This window comes from Sorex fumeus, unplaced genomic scaffold (assembly GCF_029834395.1).
Source record: "Sorex fumeus unplaced genomic scaffold, SorFum_2.1 ptg000008l, whole genome shotgun sequence".
NCBI lineage: Eukaryota > Metazoa > Chordata > Mammalia > Eulipotyphla > Soricidae > Sorex > Sorex fumeus.
This window is the reverse complement of record NW_026606065.1, coordinates 79,928,974-79,943,773: the sequence shown is the minus strand read 5'-3', so window position 1 is coordinate 79,943,773 and position 14,800 is coordinate 79,928,974.

Below are 14,800 nucleotides of genomic sequence, written 5' to 3'. Positions count from 1 at the left end.
ATGTTGAATCCTTTTTTTCTAAAAATGTTGAGTCAAAGTGTTTCAAGAGATAAGAGGTCATTGCATAATGACAGTCACTACTCTGGCAGCATCTAAACATAGAGTACATCCACTCAGTTGTGATATTCTTCCTACAGTTCATTTTTCCTATTAGCTGGGGTAATTTTGAAAGCCACTCATAAAAACATAGGCTAACAGATAATTCAATCAGTGAAAGAATAGGTGGACTCAGTTTAGAATGACTGGGATTTAATCCCCAGAAAAGATGCAGAAAGAAAATGTGAGACCAGTTATAACTGAAGGATAACACTGAGTGAAGTAAACCAGAAGAAAAACACAGGATGTCTTATCTGTGGTATATAGAATAACCGAATGAATAAAAGCATTGTAGCAAAAAGGAGGATGCTTATCTCACCCTTAACTACAGTGTTTAGAGAGAAGGACAGAAAAGGAAATCAATCAAGAGGGTGGGGAAAGAGAACGGGAAGTTCATACTGGTAGTGGGATTGGTATTGAAATATGAGATGTCTAAATTCAACTATCAATAACCTTGTAAATCATAGTTCTTTAAACATATATACTTAAATGTATGTATTTTTGAGATATATATGTATACCAAAAGGCACTTGAAAGGAAAAAAAGGAAAAGTGTGAGGCACTCTGAGAAGGCTGCCCAGTGAAGAACTGGCCATACCAAAATTCAGAGGGAAGGTTGTAAAATGTCTTACAATGCTCACAGATGATAGACAATTCATAATGAAATAAATATCAAGAAACAAATATTACCACCTCCTCTAAAGCTCCTCAGATATTTCCAAAGGAGAAAAAATTTTGCATTCTGTGAATAGTCTTCTATCACTCGCAACATGTAAGCTAAAGAGAAGAGCAATTCGTGTGGTAAATAGAAAGTGCAACTCACATCGTTTAAATCTAGTTGAAGAACAGAGTCATACTACATGCCAGATAAGGGCAAATATTCTTCAGGAAATTTAGTTTCTGTGCTTTTTAAGTAAAGGGGACATATACTTGTTAAGGATTGGGAACACGGGGCTGGAGCGATAGCAGAGTGGGTAGGGCATTTGCCTTGCGTGCCGCTGACCCGGGTTCGATTCCCAGCATCCCATATGTTTGCCCGGAGCACCGCCAGGAGTAATTCCTGAGTGCATGAGCCAGGAGTAATCCCTGTACATCGTCGGGCATGACTCAAAAAGAAAAAAAAAAGATAAGGAACACGTAAGAAAATGGACAGCTAGAGGTGTCTGCACTTGGGTTCTAGATACTGTCATAGTTGAAGATACAATCATAACACAAATCAATCACAACCATCCTGTTATTCGTCGATTGCCTTGAGCAGGCCCCAGTAACGTCTCCTTCGTCCTAGCCCTGAGATTTTTTTTTAAAGTGCCATATTCAAGGCTCTTTCAGAGTTAGGAGAATGAGACCCTTCATTGTTACTGGTATTTGGCATATTGGGTTGCCAGACTCTGCCATGTGGGCAGGTTACATTCGTTAGCCTGCCAGTTTGTCCAAATTAGGAATGAGATGATAAGATGTCGCACAGCTGCAAATGCAGCCACGCGCTTCCAGGAGCTGGGTTTTATAGTCTCTGAGTCTTGGCCGTTGATGGGATTACATGACGCCACGGGGCCAGTTGGTGGGTGTGACCCCCGCCTATTGAAGATACAGATCTAAGAATTTTTCAGGAATAATGAGTGGATGCTCATGATTATAAAAGAGGAATAGCTAGTGACGTAAGTAACTGCAGATAATACTGAATGTTCAGGTTGGGAGAATAAAGTTGGTGATACAGCAATAACAGCTCAAGTAAGTGAGGGCATAGCTGTAACAATGCTTCTCAGTTTCCCGGAGAGCTGAAAAATCCAGAAAATATTTTCACATTTGTTATTGTGCAAGTGAGAAATATGGTTGGAGAAAATAAAGATTTTCTGGGTAGTTTCTCTTCTTCCCTCCCTGCTTAGCAGTACTGATGCTGATCTGGGCATCTGACAGTTGAGGGACAATCATCAGTTCAATTCTCTAATCGTCACAAAAGCCTCTAAAATCTGATTATTTGTCAAACAATGGGTGACTCAGAAAGTTGGAGCATTAGCCTTTGTATGGTAGGTCCCAAATTCAATCCTGGCACCATATAAGTCCCACCCCGAAACATGGCTGCAGGTAGCTGTGGTGTTCCCCAGCATCACTGGGTCTAAGCATGGACCATCAGACCTGTATAGTCATGCTGAGTATCACAGGAGCCTGCTGAGCACTGCTGGAAAACCACTCACCAATACAAATACATTCTTGAGAGCTTGTTTGGATGTTCTAGCAGGGTAGCACAGCTACTTGTATACCTTCAACTGAAGAATGATCCAACTCTGTGTGGGAAGGCTGTCCTCTCTGACTGAGCACAGCTCGGGGAGGGATGCACATGGAGTGGTGAGGGAGGAAGGGAACACCTAGCCAGTCAGGTCAGTCAGATCAACCCTGGCCATACATGGGGTAACAGATGTCAAATCACCCTCACATCCACACAAATATATTCTTAATAGGACATGTATTCCTTAAGAAAGTTCATCTTCTATAGGTCCTAACTTACATACACACACACACACACACACACACACAGAGTTTTGCTGCACATATCTCACTACAAAGACTGATAGGTTTCTCGGCAACTGTTATAGCTCTCAGGCAACTACATAGTTAGGCAACTACATTGTGACTACTGTCTACCAGTTCCCCAAAGGAAGGTGAAGAACCATGTACTGTTATAAAAACTGATACCCCCTTGGCCAATGTTCTTATGTAACAGCCAAGTGAATAAATCGCACTTCTATGGATCCATAAATATGCTCTGTGGGGCCTGAGTGCTGAGAAGCAGGATGCTGTGTTGATGCTCCTGAAGTCTGATGTACTGAATATCTTCCTCTGAGTATTTGTCTTTTTAAAAACTTTTTTGGTGTTTCTATCCTTCATGAGTCTGTAACTCTCCTCAAAAGAAGGTACTAAATAGAATGCTCTTTTGGAAAAGAAATTGCAGCTCAGATGGATCAGGTTCGTGTATATCAGAGAACTCCCAGGAATAAGTAGCATCATTCCTGTCTACATGATTGGCCATGGAATTGGAGAATAAATGACCCTTCCCCCCACACACACACAGACCCTGCACTGTCCTATCTGCTAATGAAGAGGAGTGGAGTTAAACAGAAGCTGAGGGGTAAGAGGTAGGATTGAATTAACTGCCCAAACAGTATCACATGTTCTTGTTCTCCCCACAGAACAGTGGTCTAGAGAAGTATGCTGGGTCCCTGTGATGAAGGAGAGGACATGGGTACCATTTTAACACCCATCAAATTGTGTATTGATCATCTCTCTATAAATGAGTAGACTCCCAGAAAATAGAGGAGAAAAAGCCTTTTGATAAATAGACTGAGGAGACAGTATGGTACATTTCTATGATGTTATAAAGAGGTTGTGGTCTTAGACGATAAATGGCAGTACTTAAGCAGACTTATACTCAGACCACAGACAGCTCATTTGAGACAGAATAATGCTCTACAATAAGGGTTCCTGCTTTGAATTTATGTTTCAATGATTTCTTTGACTTTCTCAGGTTAAATTTCCTTTAAGGCTTATGGAACTCTAAGTGTCCCAGTTGGAACAAATTGTTCTGTGTAGATCAGTTGTACTTTACTGGAAGAAGTTAGGTGACAAAATTTCTTTATCACCTTCACTATCTGACCTAATCCGGCACCTCTGTACCCTGACACCCTCTAAAGAAAAGCAAGACTAAAAGATTTATCCAACAAGTCTCCATCCCCAAGAGGACAATCAGTGGAGAGTATGTAACTCAAATTCCCTGTCTGTTCCTGGGCTAATAGACTGAATGATGTTATTCTGCTATTTTATTGCTACCATTGAAGTCTAAAGACAATCAACACTTATTTCAGCTGCTGTTATACCAAAGTAACATTGGAAACAAAGCTATACCATGGTTGTTGGTATTAAGACTCTGTCTTGCTAGTCTTGCTACACTGGTATGCCAACATAACAAGGGAGTGACGTTCTACTCATGATAAAATAGATCCATGAGGGCACAAAATGAGCATATTATTACTCTAAAGACATTTGATTCCTGTAGTGTCTCAAAGATGTAGACATGGTCATAAGATGGAATGTATGCTGAAACTCAAGCACTAAACTTTGTAATTCTAACAACTGTACCTCATGGTGGGCTGGAGCGATAGCACAGCGGGTAGGGCGTTCGCCTTACAAGTGGCCAACATGGCCGACCCGAGTTCGATTCCTCCGCCCCTCTCGGAGAGCCCGGCAAGCTACTGAGAGTATTCGATATGCCAGACACAGTAACAACAAAGTCTCCAATGGAGACGTTCACTAATAAATTTTTTTAAAAAAATAAGGAATGTATACTTAAGAACTTGAAATAGATACAACAAAAATTGCTGGTCAAGTATGTCAACATTATTTACTAACATCTTAGTATAATAGCATTAGAGGAACTGTTTAAATTGAGATCATGTCCTTTATGACTGCTTAGAGAAGCAGATCAGAGGACAGGGATGGACAGGTGAAGCTAGATCTTTCTGTATGTGACACCAGTAATCTGAGACCAATAGCTACTCCTCTTTTGTTCCCCAATAACAGTAGTATATAGAAGACCTATTCAGATTATTTTAGGATGCTTAGTAGATAATACGATAAAAGTATTCCAACTTGTTTCTGGAATTATGACTGGTTTGAGTTATTAAATTTAACCTATCATGAGCAAGTTTAACAGTCTCTAGAATTTTTATCCCTACTGTGGCCCAGGTTTTGGGACAGGTGGGGTCATTACAAGTTCTTTCGCTGTGCTCCAGCCACCCTGATGCCCTCAGACAGGGGTTGACAAATTAGGGGGAAATTGGAGTTGTGGAAGTAGAGAAATAATTATAGCACCCAAGGAGGTGCTTGTGGGAAGGGAAGAAAGACTAATAGATGTAGCTTGATAAAACAATCATGGGGTCTGAATCAAACTTCATATGTCAGCTTACTTCTTATAGATTTATTGCTCTGAAATACATGCTATGAGTTAGGAAAACTTATATGGGCATGATAATTCAAAAAACAATATTCTCTGTGCTTGGCATAATTGCCAAACAGTCCCCCAATAGGAGGCTCCTACTGCCTATATGTGAGCAACCATCACAATCTTGTTACTATATGGCATATAAATTCATTTGCGTCTCCCAAAGCACAAGACATCTTAAGCTATGAAATGCAAATAAAATTAGTCTATGAATACTTGGTAACACTGCCTATTAGGTTTAATAAAACCCATAAAATGGTAATTCAAATTAAGTCTAATGACAAATCCTCAACTCAAGTGAGCTTTGCCCTTCAAATTATTGGCTTTTTGTTTGTTTTTTACTATCTGTTGCCCTTTATTAATACCAACACTAATTTGCCTTTTAATTGCTATAAAAGGTACTGAACCCTCACATGATGCTCCTCTACTGCAGAACAACCCACTGCACACTGAGTTCACTGTATCTCCTGTGAGACTAGGGGGTGAGTCAAAGAGTGTTACCATGGTGATGTTCCTCCTATTTAGTACATTATGAAAAATAGCCTCTTTCAGATCATTGTCTACTTTGTACCTAGGTAATTGTGGAAGGTTTACTCTTTGGTCTTCATTATGAGTTTAGGATTTTTACTGATCATAAATAATGCAACAAAATTTTAAATTTATCCAGTAAAATGCTAAAGAGAACATGAGTCTCAAGAAAGAAATTGAACTATATATATATACTCAAGTTTTTTAAAAACTATTAGTGAAGAAGTGCAAATCAAGCCACCAAAAAAAAAAAATAGAAAAATGTATGGATAGCATGTGTATCTGTCACATACATTTGAAGAAAATTGACTTAGCAATTCAGACCAACAAAATTGAAATATTTATAGCAGTCATAATATGCTTATAATTATAACAAATAAAAAAATTTTAATAGTAAATGAGAAGGCAAGCTGTTTGTATTTGACTTCCCTTTGTTTTCATGAAAAAATGGCTAAAACACGTTATATACCATGTGGATTCACACATATTAGGAGTTCTGAAAGGATATTTTTGTGTTGGAACAAAAATAATTCAAATTACAGGAAATACAAATAATAAATTAGCCCCATAATTCAGTATATTTGTATATATATTTATACATAAATGAGTTTAAAGCACTGTGTTGGTTACATTTAAGTTTTACAGAAAATAACACTGATTTTTAAGTGTTTGCCTCATTCCATAGTGTAAGTAATGCTACTATGATCAATTTCAAGCTGGGAACATTGGTGGTGGAAAATGTACTGGTGAAGGAATATGATATGATTGAAATTCAATCATGAACAACCTTGTAACTGTATTTCATTGTGATTCAATTAAAAAATTTAAATATATTTTTATGTATTTATTATTTATAAAAAAACTCCCACATTTCCAGAACCACGTTATTAAGTTGCTGCTTGGATGACAGTTGTGAAGATCCTCTGATCCCAACCCATCACAGGGACAGGAGAGTGAGGAAACAGAACTGCCTATCTGTCCTCTTGCCATATTTGATCTCCAACAGCACTGCCAGGATTTACCAAGCAAGTTGGTGATAGAGAACTGGCTGTAATGTCCAGGTCCATCATCAGAAATTGGTACAAGATACATGCCAAGTTATTTATTTTTATCTATCAAGATAATAAGTGGCACAAATCTAAAACTGGAGTAAGTGTTAGGAAAGGAAGGACAGACCCCAAAATATTAGATGCTAGTAGACACATACACCATCATCCTTTCCACCAACCTCCTGACCCCAGCTTGCTTGCCCCCATCATTCAAGCATGAGTAGAACTTTTCATGAGACAGAGACCGGAATCATCATCACTACCTGCGACCATACTTTTCAAATCAAGGCCAGAGTAGAGGCTGGGGATTTGAAGGAAGTCATCTACTTTAGTTCCATTTTAAAATAATTGGGAACACATCTTGAGTCATTCCCTCTCCCACACCCCCTTCAGCAATGAGTCAGCCTGACCAAGGACTCATATGTCTAGTACCTTTGGGAACACACATTCGCAGGTTCATCTCCTTAGGAGGAAAGCAGAGGAACTCTAATTATAGCATCTGCCAAAACTCTATGCATGGAAAAAAGAGTTCCAAAAAGGGCATAAGACAAAACCAACAAATATTCTTCATAAAGGCATCAAATGTATGATCTTATGTACTTTTGTTTGGGCCATGATCTATGACAACATGAACAAAGCAGAGAAACAGAAGTCTGAAAATATATGGAATTCTACTCCACTACAAACAATTTTTTTGTTGTGTTGTATTTCTGCATCTGTTTCAGTCCTTACTGAAACAGATGACAACGGGATTCATAGTGGTCACAATGATGGATCACAGTATGATGAGTCATAATGCTTGCTGAGTTTCACTGCCAGAAGTCCTTAAATGCAGAAGGAAATGATTTGAAATATATCTGTAATAGATTATAATAGATTATATTAATATCTGTAATAGTGGATTTTAAATTAAAACTCCCTTACAGGGAACCAATAATGATTATGGCCAAGGTGGGATTTTGTTTTGCTTTTGTTTTATGGTAAATCAAAATCTTTTTAATTGAAACTTAGATGTGAAGGGGAGGCAAGAGGAAGTATGTGTTCAAGAGAGAAAATGGGCTTTTCCATAATGGGTAAAGCAAGCAGAGAGAGAGACAGGCCAGGGAGGTATGTGCTCAAGGGGGAAATAGGGCTTGAAAAACCAGCCTGCCAAAAGTTTTCTGTGACAAAGAGTAATACTGCCATGCTACTTTTTTAATGTTAAATTAGATTCATAATATGACAAAAATGTTGATAATCAATGTTATTGAGCAGTTTAAATGTCAGTTACAAATTTGATGGGCTTTCCTTATGTAATATAAGTTATAACATATTTAGAGTGGTTAATTCCTTTGCATATAGAAAACATCTGAAATAGGGTACAAAGAGAGTACACCAGGTAGGGTGCTTGCTTTGCATGCGGCCAACCCCAGATTGATCCCTGGCATCCCATATAGTCTCCCAAGTCCACCAGGAGTGATTCCACAATGCAGAGTCAAGAGTAACCCTTGAGAACTGCCAGTTGTGGCCCAAAAAGACAAAAATAAAAAACAAAACACCTGAAACAGCCGAGAATATAAGAATAAAATTATTGCAAACTTATAATAGATTTAATACTAAAGCTATCTTTCACAATAAAAATAACAAAGATGCTGTAAAAGAAAAAAACGATGCATACCAGAGAGGAAAGGGGAAGTGGACTGACTGAGGTGTTCATTCTGATAGCGTGATAGCATGAGAACTTTAGTGGTGATATGGTAGCACTGTAGCACTGTCCTTCCATTGTTCATTGATTTGCTCGAGTGGGCACCAGTAACGTCTCACAACAAATTGTTACTGTTTTTGGCATATTGAATACACCATGAGTAGCTTCCCAGACTTTGACATGAGGGTGAGATACTCTCAGTAGCTTGCCCGGCTCTCTGAGAGGGGCGGAGGAATAGAACCCCCGTCGGCTGCGTGCAAGGCAGACACCCTACCCGCTGGGCTATAGCTCCAGCCCAGTCACTGGAGCGATACCTTAGCAGGTAGAGATTCTGCCTTGCACGTGACCCACCCAGCTGACCCGGGTTCAATTCGATATGCCAAACACAGTAACAACAAAGTCTCACAATGAGACATTACTGGGCCCACTCGAGCAAATCAGTGGACAACAGGAGGGCAGTGCTACAGTGCTATGGTAACACAAAGGTGAGGAACTATACATAGTGGGGTAACCCAAATTTTTGAGCACTATAAACAGTAAACCAATAAAATTTGCTTCATGATAGTTACAAAAAGGTAAAATGTTTCTTATTATTTCCTTTATTTTAATGAACTGCTCGTGCGTTTATTTTTAGAAATCCTTTGAGTTTATTCATCTTATCAGATAAAAAAGGAAAGTTGAGTTGCACACAAATCAAGCTGCAGAATTGAGTTCTTAGCTAATCTAAATTGGGACCTTGGATGCAACTTAAGACCATAGTGATTCAAACAAATTACACTGATAAGTTATTTGTATGTCACATATACTAAATTTCCATTTTTTGAGATAAACTCTTTTCTAGAACTTGTGTATTTTTAAACTTTTGGATGTCCTGATCCTTGAACTTCCATCCCATCACTATGCTTTGTGGTCCTGGTCTATTGGCTTTATTAAAAAATGATCTTAATCATAAGGTATTATTATTTATAAGCAAATTTTTTATTTCTATTAATGGAAACTTATGAGGTTTAATTTGAAGAATAACTCAACACTTTAGGAAATTAGGCTAATTGTTAACTTTACTAAAACAATACTTCAAACATTTTATCCTCTTAACCAATAGATCTAATTAATCCTTGTAACCAGTTCATAGATCATTTTATATGAAGGAATAGGGATGTTCAGGCCAGAATGGCAATTCCTTGCTGTGCTCCCAACAACTAAGAATGAATATTAATCATGCCTGTGGCTCAGTGTAAGCCAGAGGTGCCATTATACGTTAGAGATCAATGGAAACAATGAAGAGAACACACACAAAGTTTCACAGTTCCTTGACTAGAAGGTAGGTGGGGACCTTGGTCCTGGGTAGGGAAGGCTGACGTGACACCATCCTGGCCAGATTGACCAGTAGAAGGGAAACCAACGATTGTAGATTGTAGTAGTATATTCCCTTCACTCCAGCAAAGCCAATGGAGATGTAGAGGACTGCATATAGCACTGGACCCCAGGAAGGGGTAAAAGCACCCACACTATCTTCCTACTCCCCAAAACCTCAGAAAATGCACAAACAACAGTGTCCTCTAGACCTGGGATCCAAAGAGGAGAAAAAGGATAGCATTACTATCAAAACCTGCCTCTGCAACCAGCCCATTCTCAGTGAGGCTGGACTTTCATTATGCATAACCTTCCCCCCACCCCCACCCCGCCTCATTCTGTTCACATAGTAATTGCAAAAACAGAAAGCATCCAATACAAGGGAGCCAGCACGGGTCAACAAGACCAAGTACAGTGCCACCTGCTGGAAATGTAAGACTAGTTCAACTCTAACATGTAGGAATTAAAGAATGATACAAGGGAAAAGAAAACTGAAAGCAGCAAAACAGGCAGATCAAAATATGCCAGCCACACATTATAGGGGGTAAGGGAGCTCAGATAGAGAAAGGAGCACCAAATAAAGGGTGTTGGGAGGATCCTCCCAGGAGGGGAGAAGCATGCTGAAAGTAGACTATAGACCAAACATGATTGCCACTCAATGCCTCTTTTGCAAAACACAGCACCCAAAAGGAAAGAGAACAAAAGGGAATGCCCTGCCACAGAGGCAGGGTGGGATGGGGGGTGGGAGGGATACTGGGACCCGTGATGGTGGAAAATGGGCACTGGTTGAGGGATGGGTATTTGATCATTGTATAATTGAAACCCAAGCACAAAAATTTGTAAGTCTACAACTGTACCTCATGGTGTTTCACTAATAAAAATTTTTTAAAAATATGCCATATATGACAACCTGAGAAAGAAAAGGAACATAAAAGGTCACAAGGTGAGAATAAGTCTCCAGAATTCAACTTCAAAATCTTGAAGGACTTTACATCTTTATCAGAGTCCAAATTTTCTATAATAAACTCAGAGATAAAAGAAAACTCAGAAAGGCAGGTCAAAGTGATATAAAAGAACTTAAAGCTAATGAAGAATATATACCCAGAAAAACCAATCAATGCACTCAGAAATAAGGTCCACAGCAGAAGATAAAAAGCCAAAACTTAAATAACAGAGCAGAGACTTGAGCTGTGACGATAAAAAGCACTAAACAGAGGGGCTATAGTAACTGGACAAGGCTTTTGCCTTGTGCGCAACCAACAGCGGTTTGAGCACCAGAATCCAATGTGGTCTGGGAGCACTTCCAGGAGTAATCCTTGAGTAAAGAGCCAGAATTGAGCCCAGCAAACTACCAGGCGTGGCCCCAAAACAAACAAAAAGAGCATATAAAGGTACTAGAGAAAACTGTGGAAGCAGCATAGACTGAAAAGAGGACCAAATCAATGAGCTCATAGATTGAGTCTACTGTAAAGGTAAAGGTAAAGGCCCTCCCGTTGATCGTCGATTTGCTCGAGCGGGCCCAGTAACGTCTCCATTGGAGACTTTGTTGTTACTCTGTCTGGCATATCGAATACTCTCGGTAGCTTGCTGGGCTCTCCGAGAGGGGCGGAGGAATCGAACTCAGGTCGGCCATGTTGGCCACTTGTAAGGCGAACGCCCTACCACTGAGCTATCACTCCAGCGAGTCTACTGTAAGGAGAAATTTTTTTCTCAAGTGGTAGAGTACTTGCAGAGCGTGTGTCAGACCCTGAGTTCAGTAATTGTACAGCATGGCCCCCAAAGTGTAACCCTGATCATCCCCAAGTACCACTGGCCTACCTACGCACTGAACTGTGCAACCTGTAGTGCTAGGCTGAGCATCACAGGGAGTGGCCCTGCCTTCCGCCACCCCCAGCCCCACACTGTCCAGCATAGTCCCTGTGAAAGAAAAATATCAGTATCCCAGAAAGAGAAAGAAGAGGAAGCAAAGTGTATTCATTTTCATTTTCATTTCATTTCATCATCCTGTTAATCGTCGATTGCCTCGAGCAGGCCCCAGTAACGTCTCTTTCATCCTAGCCCTGAGATTATATTCAGGGCTCTTTAGGAGAATGAGACCCATCATTGTTACTGGTATTTGGCATATTTGGTAGGCCACGGGGAGTTTGCCAGACTCTGCCCTGTGGGCAGGCTACATTTGACAGCCTGCAAGTTTGTCGAAAGTAGGAATGAGATAATAAGATGTCGTGCGGCCGCGAATGCGGCCGCGCGGTTCCGGGATCTGGATTTTATAGTCTCTGAGTCTTGGCCGCTGATGGGATTACAAGGCGCCAGGGGGCCAGGTGGTGGGTGTGACCCCCGCCTACTGGAATTTGGAGGATCTGGGTGGAAGATGCTCGACTCCAATTCGAGTAGGCTTGGAGGTCTCGGCCCCGGAACCCGCGTGGCTTTGTCCCTCTGCCAGTACCTTCAGGTGTGCGGAGAGTGGTCTCAGCATGGTGGTGGCTGGTCCTGGAGGTCTCCGGCTGCCGTAGCCCTGGCCGGGGCGGGGAGGAAAGCTCAACCCGCTCCCCTCCAAGGGACTCCGGGAAGGAACACCGAGGCGCGGGGGCAGAGACTGCACTGCTCTCGTCCGGGATCTGGATTTTATAGTCTCTGAGTCTCTGCCCCCGCGCCTCGGTGTTCCTTCCCGGAGTCCCTTGGAGGGGAGCGGGTTGAGCTTTCCTCCCCGCCCCGGCCAGGGCTACGGCAGCCGGAGACCTCCAGGACCAGCCACCACCATGCTGAGACCACTCTCCGCACACCTGAAGGTACTGGCAGAGGGACAAAGCCACGCGGGTTCCGGGGCCGAGACCTCCAAGCCTACTTGAATTGGAGTCGAGCATCTTCCACCCAGATCCTCCAAATTCCAGTAGGCGGGGGTCACACCCACCACCTGGCCCCCTGGCGCCTTGTAATCCCATCAGCGGCCAAGACTCAGAGACTATATAATCCAGATCCCGGACGAGAGCAGTGCAGTCTCTGCCCCCGCGCCTCGGTGTTCCTTCCTGGAGTCCCTTGGAGGGGAGCGGGTTGAGCTTTCCTCCCCGCCCCGGCCAGGGCTACGGCAGCCGGAGACCTCCAGGACCAGCCACCACCATGCTGAGACCACTCTCCGCACACCTGAAGGTACTGGCAGAGGGACAAAGCCACGCGGGTTCCGGGGCCGAGACCTCCAAGCCTACTCGAATTGGAGTCGAGCATCTTCCACCCAGATCCTCCAAATTCCAGTAGGCGGGGGTCACACCCACCACCTGGCCCCCTGGCGCCGTGTAATCCCATCAGCGGCCAAGACTCAAAGTGTATTCAAAATCATAAAATATCAAGGAAATCCCTAAACTTGAAGAAACTGAATTTACAAGCCCATGAACTTAATATTACATCTTACCGTTTAACTAGAAAGAACTACATGGAGACACGCAATGCTGAAATTATCAAGAATCCAAGTTAGGGACATAGGAAGGCGGGTCACAGGGTGGAAGCAAATGCTTTGCAATCAGTGCCCCAGGTTTAATCCCTGGCACTGCAGGCTGCCCTGGGCACCACTGAGAGTGATTGCCCCAGCACCAAGCTAGAGGTGGGAAAAAAAAAAAAGAAGGAAAATAAACAATTCAAGTCATTGAAAGAATATTGAAGTAAATGAGAAATATAGTTAACGTAAATCAGACTTTACCTGTAAGTCCAATTGTCCCCAAAAGAAAGGGATGGCATATTCAAAATACTAGGTAAAGGTAAAGGTAAAGGCCCTCCCGTTGATCGTCGATTTGCTCCAGCGGGCCCAGTAACGTCTCCATTGGAGACTTTGTTGTTACTGTGTTTGGCATATCGAATACTCTCGGTAGCTTGCCGGGCTCTCCGAGAGGGGCAGAGGAATCGAACTCAGGTCGGCCATGTTGGCCGCTTGTAAGCCGAACGCGCTACTGCTGTGCTATCGCTCCAGCCCTGATAAAATCTGTCACTTAAGATTAATATATTCTGCAAAACTCTGTTTTACACATAAAGGAAAAATTAAAGACTTCCACAGATATTAAAGCCAATTATATATTTGTCAACACGAGAAATGTTGAAATGAGCTCTTCTAAATAAACACACACACACAATTGCACAATAATCAAAAAACAAGTACAAGCAGAATGCTAAAGACATAAAGGTTGTAGCAGCTTAGCATATGTCTATCACCCTTAATATAATGGACTCAACTCAGCAGTCAGTTACAGAGGATACAGATGGACTAAAATATAACAATATGCTGCTAAGAAACTCATTTAATCTATAAGTACAGACACACTTATGGAAATGAAAACATACAAAACCAAAAAAAACAAACACTTTCCTCCTGTTGTTCATCGATTTGCTGGAGCAGACCCACTGCACAGTGAGTAGGGCGTTTGCTTTGCAAGCAGCCAACATGGCCAACCCGCGTTCGATTCATCCGCCCCTCTCCGAGAGCCCGGCAAGCTACCCATGATGTACTAGATATGCCAAACACAGTAACAATTGTCACAATGGAAACATCCAAACAAATGAAAAACATAAAAAGGTAAGAATCACTATACTTCTATCAGGAAAAACAAAAGGGCTTCTAGGTCACAAAAAAAACCACAAAAACAAAAATGGAGACAGGTAATAAAGGGATTAATATAATAGGAATACATAGCTGTTGATATATATTGACTCAATATACCACAAAAATATACAAAATATTAACAAACCTAAGAATTGGCATTGACAGCAAGAATAGTAGGGTCCTTTAATACCCCAGTCATAACAATGGACATATCTTTCAGACATAAAAACAGACCACCATTATTTAAATGAGAACTTAGGTAAAGTGGATTGATTAGATATCTACAGATTTCCATACAATACAGTAGAACACATACTTTTAAGATATCCACAAAACATTCTCAAGGGTAAGCTTATATTCGGACACAAAATCTTTGTCAAGCACTTTTTCAAGTCACAATGGTATGAAACTAGGAATTTACTAAAAGGGGATAAATAACAAATTTATAAAATATAAGCATGCTGAACTATTAATGATGAAAATTAATTTTAAACAAAAAAGAATATCTGTATG